This window comes from Hordeum vulgare, chromosome 7H, assembly GCF_904849725.1.
Source record: "Hordeum vulgare subsp. vulgare chromosome 7H, MorexV3_pseudomolecules_assembly, whole genome shotgun sequence".
Classification (NCBI taxonomy): domain Eukaryota; kingdom Viridiplantae; phylum Streptophyta; class Magnoliopsida; order Poales; family Poaceae; genus Hordeum; species Hordeum vulgare.
Genome location: NC_058524.1, coordinates 618,118,610 through 618,133,517, shown reverse-complemented (window position 1 = coordinate 618,133,517; position 14,908 = coordinate 618,118,610).

The window sequence follows — 14,908 nt, the reverse complement described above, 5'->3', positions numbered from 1 at the left end:
TAGTGCTCCCAGGAAAATCCTAGTGTAGGAACCTGGCCCTCACCAGGCAACGTGACAAACCCCGGGAAATTTGTCCGGCAAAGCACACCAAGGACGGAGTTCGGCTTGCGGACTCCACGAGGGTGTGCCCATCCCCTGAAGTATGATAAGGTCAATGCATTAGATATTTGAACAAACTTGAAGGCAAAAGCTAAAAAAAGAGTAAATGTACTTACCTATCTCCTTCGGGTTTAATCACCGGCCTCTGCTCGTGGGTAGCCGGCACGACCGGGAGACGTGTACTACCACACTTGTACACGGTGGCCCCGTCCACCTGCACATCGCCCTCACTATCCGTAAACTCATCCCCGCCCCCTGAGCCACCCGGACCCTCGGTCCAATCCGGCAACTCGGTCCGATCCGGCCAGGCATCCCATCCGGGCCTCTCCACGTCGGGTGAAGCCTCCGGAACCGTAGTCTCGTGAGCCGAATGCACCTCGACCCGAGGCTGATCCTGGACTGGAGTCTCATGGGACGAATGCCCGTCAACACCAGGCTCCTGGACCGGAGTCCCGATAGCCTCCTCCGCAAACGGGTCGACCATAGTAGTCCTATGCTCGGGTGAATGAGCTGGTGGTGGTGGCGAGGATGGCTCAACAGCCCTCCTGGATCTTCCGCGGCCACCACCTCTCCTTGTACCCTTCCCCTTCTTCCCTACCCGACCAGCACCTCTCCCAGTGAGCAATGCCGCCGACGAAGAAGAACCCACGGGTGGTGTCGACAGACTGTCTGCCAAGGCTCTACGGAGAGATAGGGGTGGAAGGGAAGTACCACCCCTCGTGCGGGGCGCCTGGGAAGAACCCGTCGAGCGATCTGGACCATCGCCCACCATCTTTCAACACCTGATGACCTGCCATGATAAAGATTAAAAGAAATTAGTACAACATAAAAAAAATTGAATAGCTGACATGAATAATAATATGTATATGAATAATAAAGATTAAAATATATATAATTTAAGTTGTGAATCTTACAAACTAATAATCATCATCATCACTATCACGCATGTCTTCATGAATGACGTGCTCGTCGGGTTCAACGGCGTGAAGTTGTAAAAGGCCTTTCTTTAATCGTTGAAGCATTGCCAGGTCATCCACATCAGTAACCTCTACGAGTTCCAGATCTTCTGGTTCCGGCTCAGGGGTGGAGTCGGATTCATTGTCGCTGTCTACTTCCATGTTCTTGGGTGAAGCACGGCGGTTCTTGAAACGTTTCTTGGAAAGACGTGTTTCTTGGAAGAATTCTCCATCATATGTGTTTGGGTTAATGTGAGGTTCATAATCCTGTTCATTTGGGAGAGGTGGTCTGACATGTGGCGGCACTTCATAAACAACATACCAACCTTCCAGATTCTTATCCGTTTGGCATGCCCACGGTAGATAGAAAACTTGGGTCGCCTGTTGAGCCGTAATATAGACATCGGGAACATCTAAATGGGTGTTTGGATTGATTTCGACTAGTCCTATATGTTCATGAGTCCTTCTAGTCTCCTTCTGCTGGAACCAATAACATTTGAAGACTACGACGTTCCGTGGGTTTTCACCATAGAATTGAAGTTCATAAATTGCTTCAATTCTTCCATAATACTCGATAACACCTTCGCCGATAGCAGAGACACCACAATTTGTAGATTTCTGGTCGGGCATAGATAGCTCTTTGCCAAAGGTACGAAAGAGATACCCGTTGATGTTGTATTTCTCAAATGAACGGACCTTATAGTCAAAACCATTAGCGACTTGTCTCAATTCGGCGTCCATAGACTCTGAATTAGCCTACAAGTTTAATACAAAACGATTGTTGCATTAGCCGCAAGTTAGACCAAGAAATGAAATGGTCCATTATTGATAATTACCGTTTGTTTGAACCAAGAGATGAAACCGGGATAGCCGCCTCCTGTCTTTGACAGAAGCTCATACTCTTCGACGGAATCATTTTCGATCACCGCTCCATCCGAGAATTTGGCGACGTAACGGCTGCTTGAAATATCCGGGAATAAGAGCAGTTCAAAGGAATTAGAAGTTACGGGAAAATGTGCCGAGAACTCACTCGATGTACGGCTGCACTTCTGTTAGGTTGTTGAAGATATACAACGAAATGTTCCGCCATTCTTCGACATCCAACATTATTGGTTTTGAAGCACCGGCTGGTGCGAGCTTCCCTTTGAATAGGCTGAGGTTGGACCCACCTTTTTTAGGATCTGCATCATTGTGCCGAGGCTTTGGATTATGCAAATGATGATTTTTGGCTTCGTAGTGTGCTTTCACAAAGTTTGACACCTCCTCAGTAATGAATGCCTCAACCATCGATGCTTCAATTCTACGCTTACTTTTACATTTAGCTCGAAGGGTCTTCTGCATCCTCTCAGTTGCATAGCACCAACGATCTTGCATGGGCCCACCCAATCTTGCCTCGGTCGGTAGATGTAAAATCAAATGCTGCATTGGATTAAAGAAGCCCGGTGGAAATATCTTCTCTAACTTGCACAACAACTCCGGTGCAAACTCCTCCATGTCTTCTACCACGCCAGGCGACAATTCTTTCACACAAAGAACACAGAAGAAATAGCTCAGCTCGGCCAGTACTAGCCATTCATCCTCAGGAATAAAGCCACGTAACATCACCGACATTACCCGCTCTAGCCATATGTGCCAACCATGACTCTTGAGACCAAAGATTTTTATTTTTTCAAGACTCGCTCCCCTCTTTAGATTCGCTGCATACCCATCGGGGAACATCAAGTGCATTTTGACCCACAAGATAATTTCCCTCTTAGCTGGCCTTCCAAGATTGAACCAGGCCTTTGGCTTCGACCATTTCTGCTTTCCTTTGCCTTATCGCATGTTTTGTAACGGTCTATGACATAGTGTCTCTTGATCGACTCTAGCCTTAGTATTATACTTTGTCTTCCCATCTATGTCAAACAATGTACCAAAAATAGCCTCTCCGATATTCTTTTCAGTGTGCATCATGTCGATATTGTGTGGAAGAAGGAGGTCTTTGAAGTAAGGCAGATCCCAGAAGCATGGCTTGTGAGTCCAGGCATGTTTTGAATTATACCTTTTGAAATACCCTGGACGCTCTGGATCAGGCTCGAGGGCGTTTAACTGATCCAAGATCTGTTGGCCTGTCAACACAGGTGGTGCCAAGTTTTTGACAACTTTACCTTTGGTAAAGTTCTTCTTGTCTTTTCTGAACTGATGGTCAGGATCCACGAACTGTCTATGCAAGTCAAAGCAAGAATACTTCCGACCCTCCTGCAACCAATGAAACTGAAGAGCTGCCTTGCATTGGGGGCATGGGAACCTTCCATGCACACACCATCCAGAGAATAGTGCATACGCCGGCAAGTCATGCATAGAGTACATGTACCACACATGCATTTTGGAGTTTTGTTTTCTAGCGGCATCGTATGTCTTGACCCCATTATCCCAAGCTTCTTCCAATTCATCCTTAAGCGGCTGCAGGTACACATTCATATTCTTCCCCGGATAATTGGGCCATGGAATTATCAACGTCAGAAATATGTTCTTTCTTTGCATAATCTGTTCGGGGGGAGATTGAGTGGAATGACAAATACAGGCCAACAACTATATTTGGTTGCCGTCATGCCGAAGGGATTAAAACCATCCGTGGCGATGCAGACTCGAGGATTCCTTGGATTTGCCGCTTTATCCTGATGCAATCCATCGAAATGTTTCCACGCTTCCCCATCCGATGTGTGTACCACCATCTTATTCCCATCCGCATCTAGTTTGGTTCTTTTGCCCAATTTGTGTCATGTCATCTGTCTGGCTGTCTCTTCGACCATGAAAAGACGTTGAAGTCTTGGTACGATTGGCATATACCGAAGAACACTAACTGTGATTTTGGTCTGCCTCTTCTCACTCATACCGTCTACCACAAGATACCTGCAAGACTCGCAATTGGGACAATAGTCCAAGTGTGCATACTCGTTCCTAAATAAGACACATCCTTTCTCACATGCATCTATCTTCTCATAGGGCATTTTAAGTGCACAAAGTATTTTGTTCGACTGGTACAGGTTTACAGGCATGACATCACCTTTGGGTAGGAAGCGTCCAAATAGTGTCATCATCGCGTCGTAGCATTCTCTTCCCAAGTTGAACTGAGCCTTCAGAGCCATTACTTGTGCAATTGCATCCAGCTGACAGAGCTCAGTGTGCTCATGGAGAGGACGTTTTGAAGACTCCAACATTTCATAAAAGGCCTTTGCAGATTCCTCCATCTCATCTTCCAAATCCCGAGCATCATCAAAGTCTTGCACCATGTCTTCGATCCCGGTACCATGCTCGTCGTTGCAACGACGGACCACCTCAGCTCTTGTGCGTTGTATAGACTCACCATGAAATGTCCACACCGTATAATTACAGCCTCTGTTGTCTTTTTATAGTTGTCGCATCCAGGGCAGGGGCAATAGTTTCTTTCCTGGCCATTTGCGAATGCGGCTTTCACAAATTCCTTTGTTTTTACAAACCATTCTTTCGTCATCTCTTTCTGACTAGGGTGACCGGTATACATCCATGCACGATCACTCATCTTGCCTAGCTACTAAAGACAGAAGAAATATATTTATATATAATTTAGCATTTATATTCATCGGTTAATCAGGTTTTCCATTTTTATTACGTCCAGGCAACCTACACGCTAATAGGTAAAGATAGGTCCTAATCCCACCCGAGTATGTGTAGGTTGGGTTCGTTTTCCCATGGTCTGCTCTGGATCCAACGCAAAATTTCGGCAGCACCTCCCCGCTGTTCTCCTGATACACGTCTCCGCAATAAACAGAGAGGATGTGCATCCGGAGAACAACAGGGAGGCACTGACGAAATTCCGCATCGGATCTAGAGCACAACATACGGGAAAACAAACCCAATCTACACATACTCGGGCTGTCCATGGATAATGTTGGACAATTTGAAAGGATGGCGGTTACAAATATGCAAAGACATGCATATCTATAGATGTCGCCCTTTCGAATGGGAGATGCATACTGGTCACGCATACTAATAAGTTAATTTAATTACCTAATTCTAGAAAGTTTCATCCAAAAACCGAGCCATAGTAAATGAAGGGGCGAGGAGGAGATGAAATTTGTACTGACCCACGAATGCAGGGGCGGAGCTCGTACAACGCACGGGGAGGTCTTCGCACAGCAGACCTCATAGCGACAAGACAACTATCACATGTAAATCCACCCGATCAACACAAATATGCTAATTATGTCATTTTAGAGGAAAACAAGTTAAGAATATAATATTAATGAGCTAACCAAGGTTCTTATGCCATTTTGTAGCTAAATGGGCTAATTATCTCATTGTTGGGGAAAATAAGGTAAGGAGAATAAGAAAGAGGAGAAGAAAGAGGAGGAGGAGAAAAAGAAGGAGAAGGAGGAGGAGGAGAAGAAGAAGAAGGAGGAGGAGAAGAAGAAGGAGAAGGTATTTTTTTCTCTTCTTCTTCTTCTTCTTCTTCTTCTTTCTTTTCATTTTTCCTATTTCTTCTCCTATTCTCCTCTTGTTGGAGCTAAATTATCTAATTATGTCTTTTTGGATCTATATGGGCTAATTATGTCATTTTAGAGGAAAACAAGCTACGAATATAATATTCATGAGCTAACCAAGGTTCTTATGTCATTTTGGACTTATTATGGCATTTTGGAGCTAAATGGGCTAATTATGTTTTCTTCTCTTCTTCTCTTCTTCTCTTCTTCTCCTTCTTGTTTTTTTATTCTCCTCTTCTTCTTCTTCTTCTTCTTCTTCTCCTCCTCCTCCTCCTCTCCTCTTCTCCTCCTCCTCTTCTTCTACTTCTTCATCTTCTTTCTATTAAGCTAACTAACTAAATAACCTAACTAACCAAGCTAACTAAACCTATCGCTAAACCTATACAACACTAAACAATAAAAAAATAACAAAAACATAATCTACCACTAAGTAACTAAAAAAGAATCTAGCTACCACTAATTAAGAAAACAGAATCTACCACTAAACTACCTGCTAAATCTACTAATTAACTAATTAAACCTACCAACTAACTAAACTACCAACTACCTAAAGATAATCTACCAACTAACTAAACTACCACTAAATCTACTAATTAACTAGCCTACCAACTAAACTATATATCTTTACCTAATAATAAAGAGGCTATCGCTTCCGTCGGAAAACCCACCGAGGCGATTTTATAAAAAAACCCTTACTATTTATGACATTAAACTCGTAGTATATATTAAATATTTTTTAAATACTCATATCTTTTAAATGGTAACTCCAAATTTAACATAATATACATGGAATTTGATTAGAAAAATATGTAGAATTTAAATATGATATTATTTTATCTGTTAAACGTTTAATAAAAATACTATCTAGGGTGCAATCTTAATAAATAAGTCATTATTCGTCTTTCTTTCATACCGGTACTCATCCGGGTTGGGGATGAACACATCAACAAAATCAGGATTAGAGATGAAACTGAAGGTTACTTGACCGATTCTTTGTACGTATTAAATCTACATGCAAGCCGTGTTAAAATAGAAGACCTGTGAAATTTTGAACTGCATTTTTGTAGGATAAGACCATCTTTATTTGTATCGTAACTATAAATTCTCAAATTATAGACATTTTTTATAAATTAAGAGCGTGTGCCGTGTGGTATTTCTTTCTCCCGTTGCAACGCATGGACCCTTTTGCTAGTACCACTAAATCTATTAATTAGCAAAAAAAGAAAAAAAAATCACCTTGGTTAGTAGTGGGCAGCCGGGGCGGTGACGGTCGGGGCGGTGGGTGACCTGGCCGGAGCTGGTGGAGGAGGGGGTCGCGGGGAGGAGAGGGCACGAGGGCGAGGGGTGGCGCAATGGTGGATAAGAGGGGGTCGCGGGGAGGAGGGCACCAGCGCGGTGGTGGAGCAGGGGCACGGAGAGGAGGGGGCAGTGGTGGAGCAGGGGCATGGTGGTGGAGGAGGGGGTCGCGGGGACGAGGAGGGGGCGAGCTCCGGCGGCGGGTCACGAGGAGAAGGGAGAGCTCCGGCGGCGGGTCACGGGGAGGAGGAGGGGGCAAGCTCCAGCGGCGGCACGGGGAGAGAGAAGGGGGTTGTGGTGAACCGTTATGGGGGAGAGAGAGGGGGTGGGGTGGGGGTTGACGACGTTAGGTCTAGTTGCCTCTTTGTCGTCTGCCGCCGACGGCAAAGTGATAATAGGCTGACGGCAAAGTGTTGGACCGTTATGGGTTAGAGGGCAGTGTGGGGTGGGTTCTTTGCCGTCTGCCTGCATGTGCTTTGCCGTGAGCTGGCAGACGACAAAGAGTACACTTATGGCAAAGAGGATGTTTTCCATCAGCCTGCTCTTTGCCGTCTGGTTTTGGGTAGCTGATGGCAAAGAGTGTCTTTGCCATCAGCCAGCAGACGGCAAAGAAGCAGCAGATGGCAAATTCTCTGATTCCAGTAGTGAAACCTAGGGCAGAGGTGGCCCAGGGAGCTGCTACTGCAACAAAAGACCTTCCAACGGTGCCAGAAATAAGCGTGTTGATGGGAAACTATTCTTGTCTTGATACTCCTTGGCAACGACGCCAGGAATCCTTCTGCTACGGCTACGCCTTTAGGGACTTCTTTGGCAAATATGCAAAGGATTCCCCCGTGGCCTTGGAGCCTTGCGTTGGTGTTCCCTCGAAGCGTAAAGGGTGATGTAGCACAGCGGCGGTAAGTATTTCCCTCAGTTTTGAGAACCAAGGTATCGATCCAGAGGAAGGATTGCGTCAAGTCACAAGTACCTGCACAAACACAAAGAGCTTGCACCCAACACTATGAAGGGGTTGTCAATCCCTTATAGATTGTTTGCAAAGTGAGATCTGAAAGCAAAAAGTAAACAAAGCAAAGTAAAAGTGAAAGTGGATACGATAGTTGTGAATAGACCCGGGGGCCGTAGTGTTCACTAGTGGCTTCTCTCATGAAAGCAAATAGACGGTGGGTGAACGAATTACTGTCGAGCAATTGACAGAACCACGCAAAGTCGTGATGTTATCTATGGCAATGATTATATCTATAGGCATCACATCCAAAACAAGTAGACCGATACTTTCTGCATCTACTACTATTACTCCACACGTGGACCGCTATCCAGCATGCATCTAGTGTATTAAGTTCATGAGAACAGAGTAACGCCTTAAGCAAGATGACATGATGTAGATGGACAATCTCATATCTACGATAAAAGCCCATCTTGTTACCCTTGATGGAAACAACACGATGTGTGCCTTGCTGCCCCTTCTGTCACTGGGAAAGGTCACCACACGGTATGAACCCAAAACCAAGCACTTCTCCCATTGCAAGAATCATAGATATAGTTGGCCAAACAAAACCCAAGACTCGGAGAGACTTACAAGGATATCAAATCATGCATATAAGAAATCAGCAAAGACTCAAATATAATTCAAAGATAATCTGATCACAAATCCACAATTCATCGGATCTCCAAACACACCGCCAAAGAGGATTACATAGGATAGATCTCCATGAAGATCATGGAGAACTTTGTATTGAAGATCCAAGAGAGAGAAGAAGCCATCTAGCTACTAACTACGGACCCGTAGGTCTGAAGTGGACTACTCACGAGTCATTGGAGAGGCGATGATGTTGATGTAGAAGCCCTCCAACTCCAAAGTCCCCTCCGGCAGGGCACCGGGAAGGGTCTCCAGATAAGATCTCGCGGAAACGGAAGCTTGAGGCGGCGGAAAAGTGTTTTCGTGGATACCCTGATTTTTTCTGGATTTTAGGGAATATATAGGCGAAAGAGCTAGGGCAGGGCCCCCCTGTGGCCCCCCTGTGGCTCTCCTGCCTTGGCCCTCAAGTCCCCCGATCTTCTTCTGTTCTGGAAAAATTTATTTCGGGGATTTTATTCCGTTTGGACTCCGTTCCAAAATCAGATTCGGAAAGAGTCAAAAAACAGAAAAAACAGGAACTGGCACTTGGCACTGAATTAATAAGTTAGTCCCAAAAAAGATGTAAAAGGTATATAAAACATCCAAAGTTGACAAGATAACAACATGAAACCATCAAAAATTATAGATACGTTTGAGACGTATCAAGCATCCCCAAGCTTAACTCCTGCCCGTCCTCGAGTAGGGAAGTGATAAAGAATGAATTTTTGATGCTTTCATGCTACCTAGCATAGATGTCCTTTGTAACTCCTCTTATGTGACGTGAATGTTCAGATCCATTAGATTCAAAACAATAGTTTGCTATTGACGTGGAGACAATAATAATTCAAGCAAACTAGCAAGGTAATCATGAACTTTCAAAATAACGAGGCCAAAATAAAGTTATCCCTACAAAATCATATAGTCTGGTATGCTCTATCATCCTTGCACAACGAATTTAAATCATGCACAACCTCGGTATTGGCCAAGTAATTGTTTTCACACCTTTACTTTCTCAAAAAAATTCAACTCTCACGCAATACATGAGCGTGAGCCATGGTTTTAGCACTATGAGTGGAAGGAGTGAGGTGGAGGTTGCAAGACAAACAAGGAGAAGATGGTCACATTAACTAGGCATATCAATGAGCTATTGAGATGCTCATCAATAGATATCAATGTGAATGAGTAGGGATTGCCATACAAATGATGCACTAGAGCTAAGAGTATGTGAAAGCTCTTAGAGAAAACTAGCGGGTGTGCATCCAACTTGCTTGCTCACGAAGACCTAAGGCAATTTTGAGGAAGCCTATAATTGGAATATACAAGCCAAATTATATAATGAAAATTTTCCACTAGCTATATGGTGGTGACAAAATGAGAGACTCTCAATCATGAAGATCATGGTGCTTAATAAGCACAAGTGTGGAAGGATAGTAGCATTGTCCCTTCTCTCTTTTTCTCTCATTTTTTGGTGGGCTCTTTGGCCTCTTTTTTTTGGTGGGCATCTTTGGCCTCTTTTTGTAAATGGGCTTCGCTACCTTATTTTATTTCCTCACATGGGACAATGCTCCATCAATGATGATCATCACACTTACAACTCAAAACTTAGAGCAATGATGACTCTATATGGAATGCCTTCGGTAGTGTACCGTGACAATGATCTAGCATGGCATAGACATCAATGGAAACATCATGCTAGCTATCTTACGATCATGCAATGGCAATGTAGAAGTGGTGGCACATGTCATGGTGGTAGTTGCATCGCAATATATCTCGAAATAGCTTTGAAAAAGCCATAGTAGGTAGGTATGGTGGCTATTTTGAGGGAGGCTATATGGTGGTTTTGTGCACCGGCGAAAGTTGCACGACACTAAAGAAGATAGTGATGGTGGAAGGTGAAAGTGCATCTAAACCATGGACTCAACATTAGTCATGAAGAACTCATATACTTGTTGCAAATTTTTTAGTAGTAATCGAAACAAAGCATTCAACGCATACTCCTAGGGGAAGGGTTGGTAGGTATAAACCATCGCGGGGTCCCGACCGCTACACAAAGGATGACAATCAATAAACTAATCATGCTCAAACTTCATCACATAGCGGTTCACCATACGTGCATGCTACGGGAATCACTAACTTCAACACAAGTATTTCTATATCCACAACACCATACTAACATAACTTAAATATTACCACAACCACATCTCAAAACTAATTGAGAGGAATCAAACTTCTCTAACTATTCAATGCACATGGAGGTGGAAGTTTTCATATCCCTTTGGATAACTACCCCTTTTGAGACTACTTTCATAGCATAGATCAACTACCAAGCCACGCGCTTCCATGCTCTAAAACATATAAGTGAAGCACGTAGAGCAAAATCAACTAGCTCAAAAGATATAAGTGAAGCACATGTGAGCTGAATTGTCTAACCAAAAGATATAAGTGAAGCTCGACAAAATCACGGTGAGTGCATGTCTCTCTCTCTAGGTGTGCAGCATGGAATATTGTGACACAACAAAAATAAAAGACTCCTACGATACAAGACGCTCCAAGCAAAACACATAACATGTGGTGAATAAAAATATAGCCCCAAGTAACGTTACCGATGGATTGAAGACGAAAGAGGGGATGCCTTCCCAGGGCATCCCCAAGCTTAGGCTTTTACGGCATCCTTGAATCAACTTGGGGTGCCTTGGGCATCCCCAAGCTTGAGCTCTTGCCACTCTTTATCTCTTTGTCCATAAGAACTTCACCCAAAACTTGAAAACTTCACAACACGAAACTTAAACAGAAACTCGTGATAACATTAGTATAAGAAAGCAAACCACCACTTCCTTAGGTACTGTAGAAAACTTAAATTATACTTATGTTGATGTTGGGTTACTGTATTTTCAATCTTCCATGGCTAATACCCCCCGATACTATCCATAGTTTCATCAAAATAAGTAACCAACTCAACAAAAACAGAATCTGTTAACAACACACCAGTCTGTAGCAATCTGTATACTTCGTATACTTATGGTACTTCACAAATTCTGAAACATTACGACAGTCTGAAGAATTTGCGTAGAAATCAGCAGCAAAAATAATCAACTCAAAATCTCTTACAGAAAAAAAATGAAAATTCTTTTCATGAGCAGAAAGTTTCTGTCTTTTCCAGCATGACCAAACGATCATCCCCAAGACTAATCATAACGGTTTTACTTGGCACAAACGCAAAAAGAAACACAAAAAACACAATCACAACAGAATTATGAAAGTGTGGAAAACACAAAACAGAAATAAAAAGGATAGATTCGTTGGGTTGCCTCCCAACAAGCGATATTGTTTAATGCCCTTAGCTAGGCAAAAGTTGATGGAATCACGTATAGTCATCTTTGGTGCTCAAACCATAAGTAGCCCTCATCATTGATTCATAAGGCAATCTTATTTTCTTTCTAGGAAAATGCTCCTTGCCCTTCTTTAGAGGACATTGAAATCTAATATTCCCTTCCTTCATATCGATGATAGCACCAATAGTCCTTAGGAAAGGTCTACCAAGAATAATGGGACATGAACGATTGCAATCTATGTCAAGTACAATGAAATCCACGGGTACATAGTTCTTATTTGCAACAATAAGAAGATCATCGATCCTTCCCATGGGTTTCTTGACAGTAGAATCCGCAAGATGCAAATTAAGAGAACACTCTTCAATCTCATGAAAACCAAGAATATCACATAAATACTTTGGAATCGCGGAAACACTAGCACCCAAATCACACAAAGCATTGCATTCATAGTTTTTGATTTTGATTTTGATAGTAGGTTCCCACTCATCATGAAGTTTTCTAGGTATAGAGACTTCTAATTCGAGTTTCTCTTCAAGAGATTTCATCATAGCATCTACGATATGAGCGGTAAAGGCTTTGCTTTGGCTATAAGCATGTGGAGAGTTTGCAATGGATTGCATCAAAGAAATGCATTCAAATAAGGAGCAACTACCATAATTGAATTCCTTGAAATCCAAAGTGGGAGTTTCATTACTACCCAAAAATTTGATTTCTTCTACTCCACTCTCCACACCTTTATCATCAAGATAGGTGGATTCTGAACCATTGGGGCGTTTTTCAACCAAAGTGGATTCATATCCAGCCCCTTCATCAATAGGTTTGACACGAGAAAACAAAGATTCAAGAGGAGTCACACCAAGCACTTTAAGATCTTCGTGATTTGCATCACTAGAACGCACCCTTTTAAACCATTCATGCCTAGCGCGAATTTGGGTGGTTCTTTCTTCGCTCTCATTCATGGAGACACACATAGTTTTTAAAGTCTCATCCAAGTTGACCTTGGGAGGAACACATCTAACTTTCAAAGCATCAATATCACAAGACATCCTATCAACGCTCTTAGCCAAATCGTCTATTTTGAGTAGTTTTTCCTCTATGGACGCATTGAAAATCTTTTGAGAGTTGATGAACTCTTTGATATTACTCTCTAAATCAGAGGGTAATTTGTTGAGATTTCCATAAGTGTTGTTGTAGGAATTGCCATAATTGTTAGAGGAGTTACTAGGAAAAGTCCTAGGAACATAGTTTCCTCTAAAAGCATTGTTGTTGCCAAAATTGTTCCTACCAACAAAACTAACGTCCAAACTAGCGTTGCTACTCTCAATCAAGGAAGATAGTGGCATGTCATTAGGATCTAAAGGAGCATTTCTACTAGCAACCAAGTTCATCAACTCGTCCATCTTAGCACTAAGCGAGTTAATTTCTTCCATAGCGTGTACCTTTTTGCTAGCAGGTGACGTTTCAGTGTGCCACTGAGAGTAGTTGGTCATGATATTGTCTAGGAGTTTTGTAGCGTCTCCAAACGTGATTTCCATGAATGTTCCACCTGAGGCGGAGTCCAAGATATTGCAAGAAGCAAAATTCAAACCAACGTAAAAGATTTGTATAATCATCCACAAACTCAAGCCATGAGCGGGACAATTTCTAATCATTAACTTCATCCTCTCCCAAGATTGTGCAACGTGTTCATGATCAAGTTGCTTGAAATTCATGATATCGTTACGTAGAGAGATAATCTTAGCCGACGGAAAATACTTGGATATGTAAGCATCTTTGCACTTATCCCAAGAATCGATACTATTTTTAGGCAAAGAAGAAAACCAAGTTTTTGCGCGATCTCGCAACGAGAAAGGAAAAAAGCTTCAACTTTATCACGTCATTATCCACATCTCTTTTCTTTTGCATATCGCAAAGTTCAATGAAATTATTGAGATGGGATGCGGCATCTTCACTAGGAAGGCCAGAGAATTGCTCTTTCATAACAAGATTCAGCAAGGCAGCATTGATTTCATACGATTCTGCACTAGTGGCGGGAGCAATCGGAGTACTAATAAAATCATTATTATTGGTACTCGAGAAGTCGTAAAGTTTGGTGTTTTCAATCATGATGACTTCAACAAACCAACAAGAACACAAGCAAGCAAGAAAACCGGCAAAGGAAAATGGCAAAAGGCAAAAGAAAACAGCAAGGAAGAAAGACAAATGGAAACGGCAAATGAGAAGTGGGGGAGAGGAAAACGAGAGGCAACTGGCAAAAAAGGTAAATGCAAGAGATGAGTTTGTGATACCTATTTGGATAGATCTTGTCTTGATCTCTCCTTCCCCGGCAACGGCGCCAGAAATACTTCTGCTACTGCAACAAAAGACCTTCCAACGGCGCCAGAAATAAGCGTGTTGACGGGAGACTATTCTTGTCTTGATACTCCTCGGCAACGGCGCCAGGAATCCTTCTGCTACGGCTACGCCTTTAGGGACTTCCTTGGCAAATATGCAAAGGATTCCCCCGTGGCCTTGGAGCCTTGCGTTGGTGTTCCCTCGAAGCGGAGAGGGTGATGTAGCATAGTGGCGGTAAGTATTTCCCTCAGTTTTGAGAACCAAGGTATCGATCCAGAGGAAGGATTGCGTCAAGTCACAAGTACCTGCACAAACACAAAGAGCTTGCACCCAACGCTATGAAGGGGTTGTCAATCCCTTATAGATTGTTTGCAAAGTGAGAACTGAAAGCAAAAAGTAAACAAAGCAAAGTAAAAGTGAAAGTGGATACGATAGTTGTGAATAGACCCGGGGGCCGGAGTGTTCACTAGTGGCTTCTCTCATGAAAGCAAGTAGATGGTGGGTGAACGAATTACTGTCGAGCAATTGATAGAACCGCGCAAAGTCGTGAGGTTATCTATGGCAATGATTATATCTATAGGCACCACGTCCAAAACAAGTAGACCGATACTTTCTGCATCTACTACTATTATCCACACGTCAATCGCTATCCAGCATGCATCTAGTGTATTAAGTTCATGAGAATAGAGTAACGCCTTAAGCAAGATGACATGATGTAGATGGACAAACTCATATCTACGATAAAAGCCCATCTTGTTACCCTTGATGGCAACA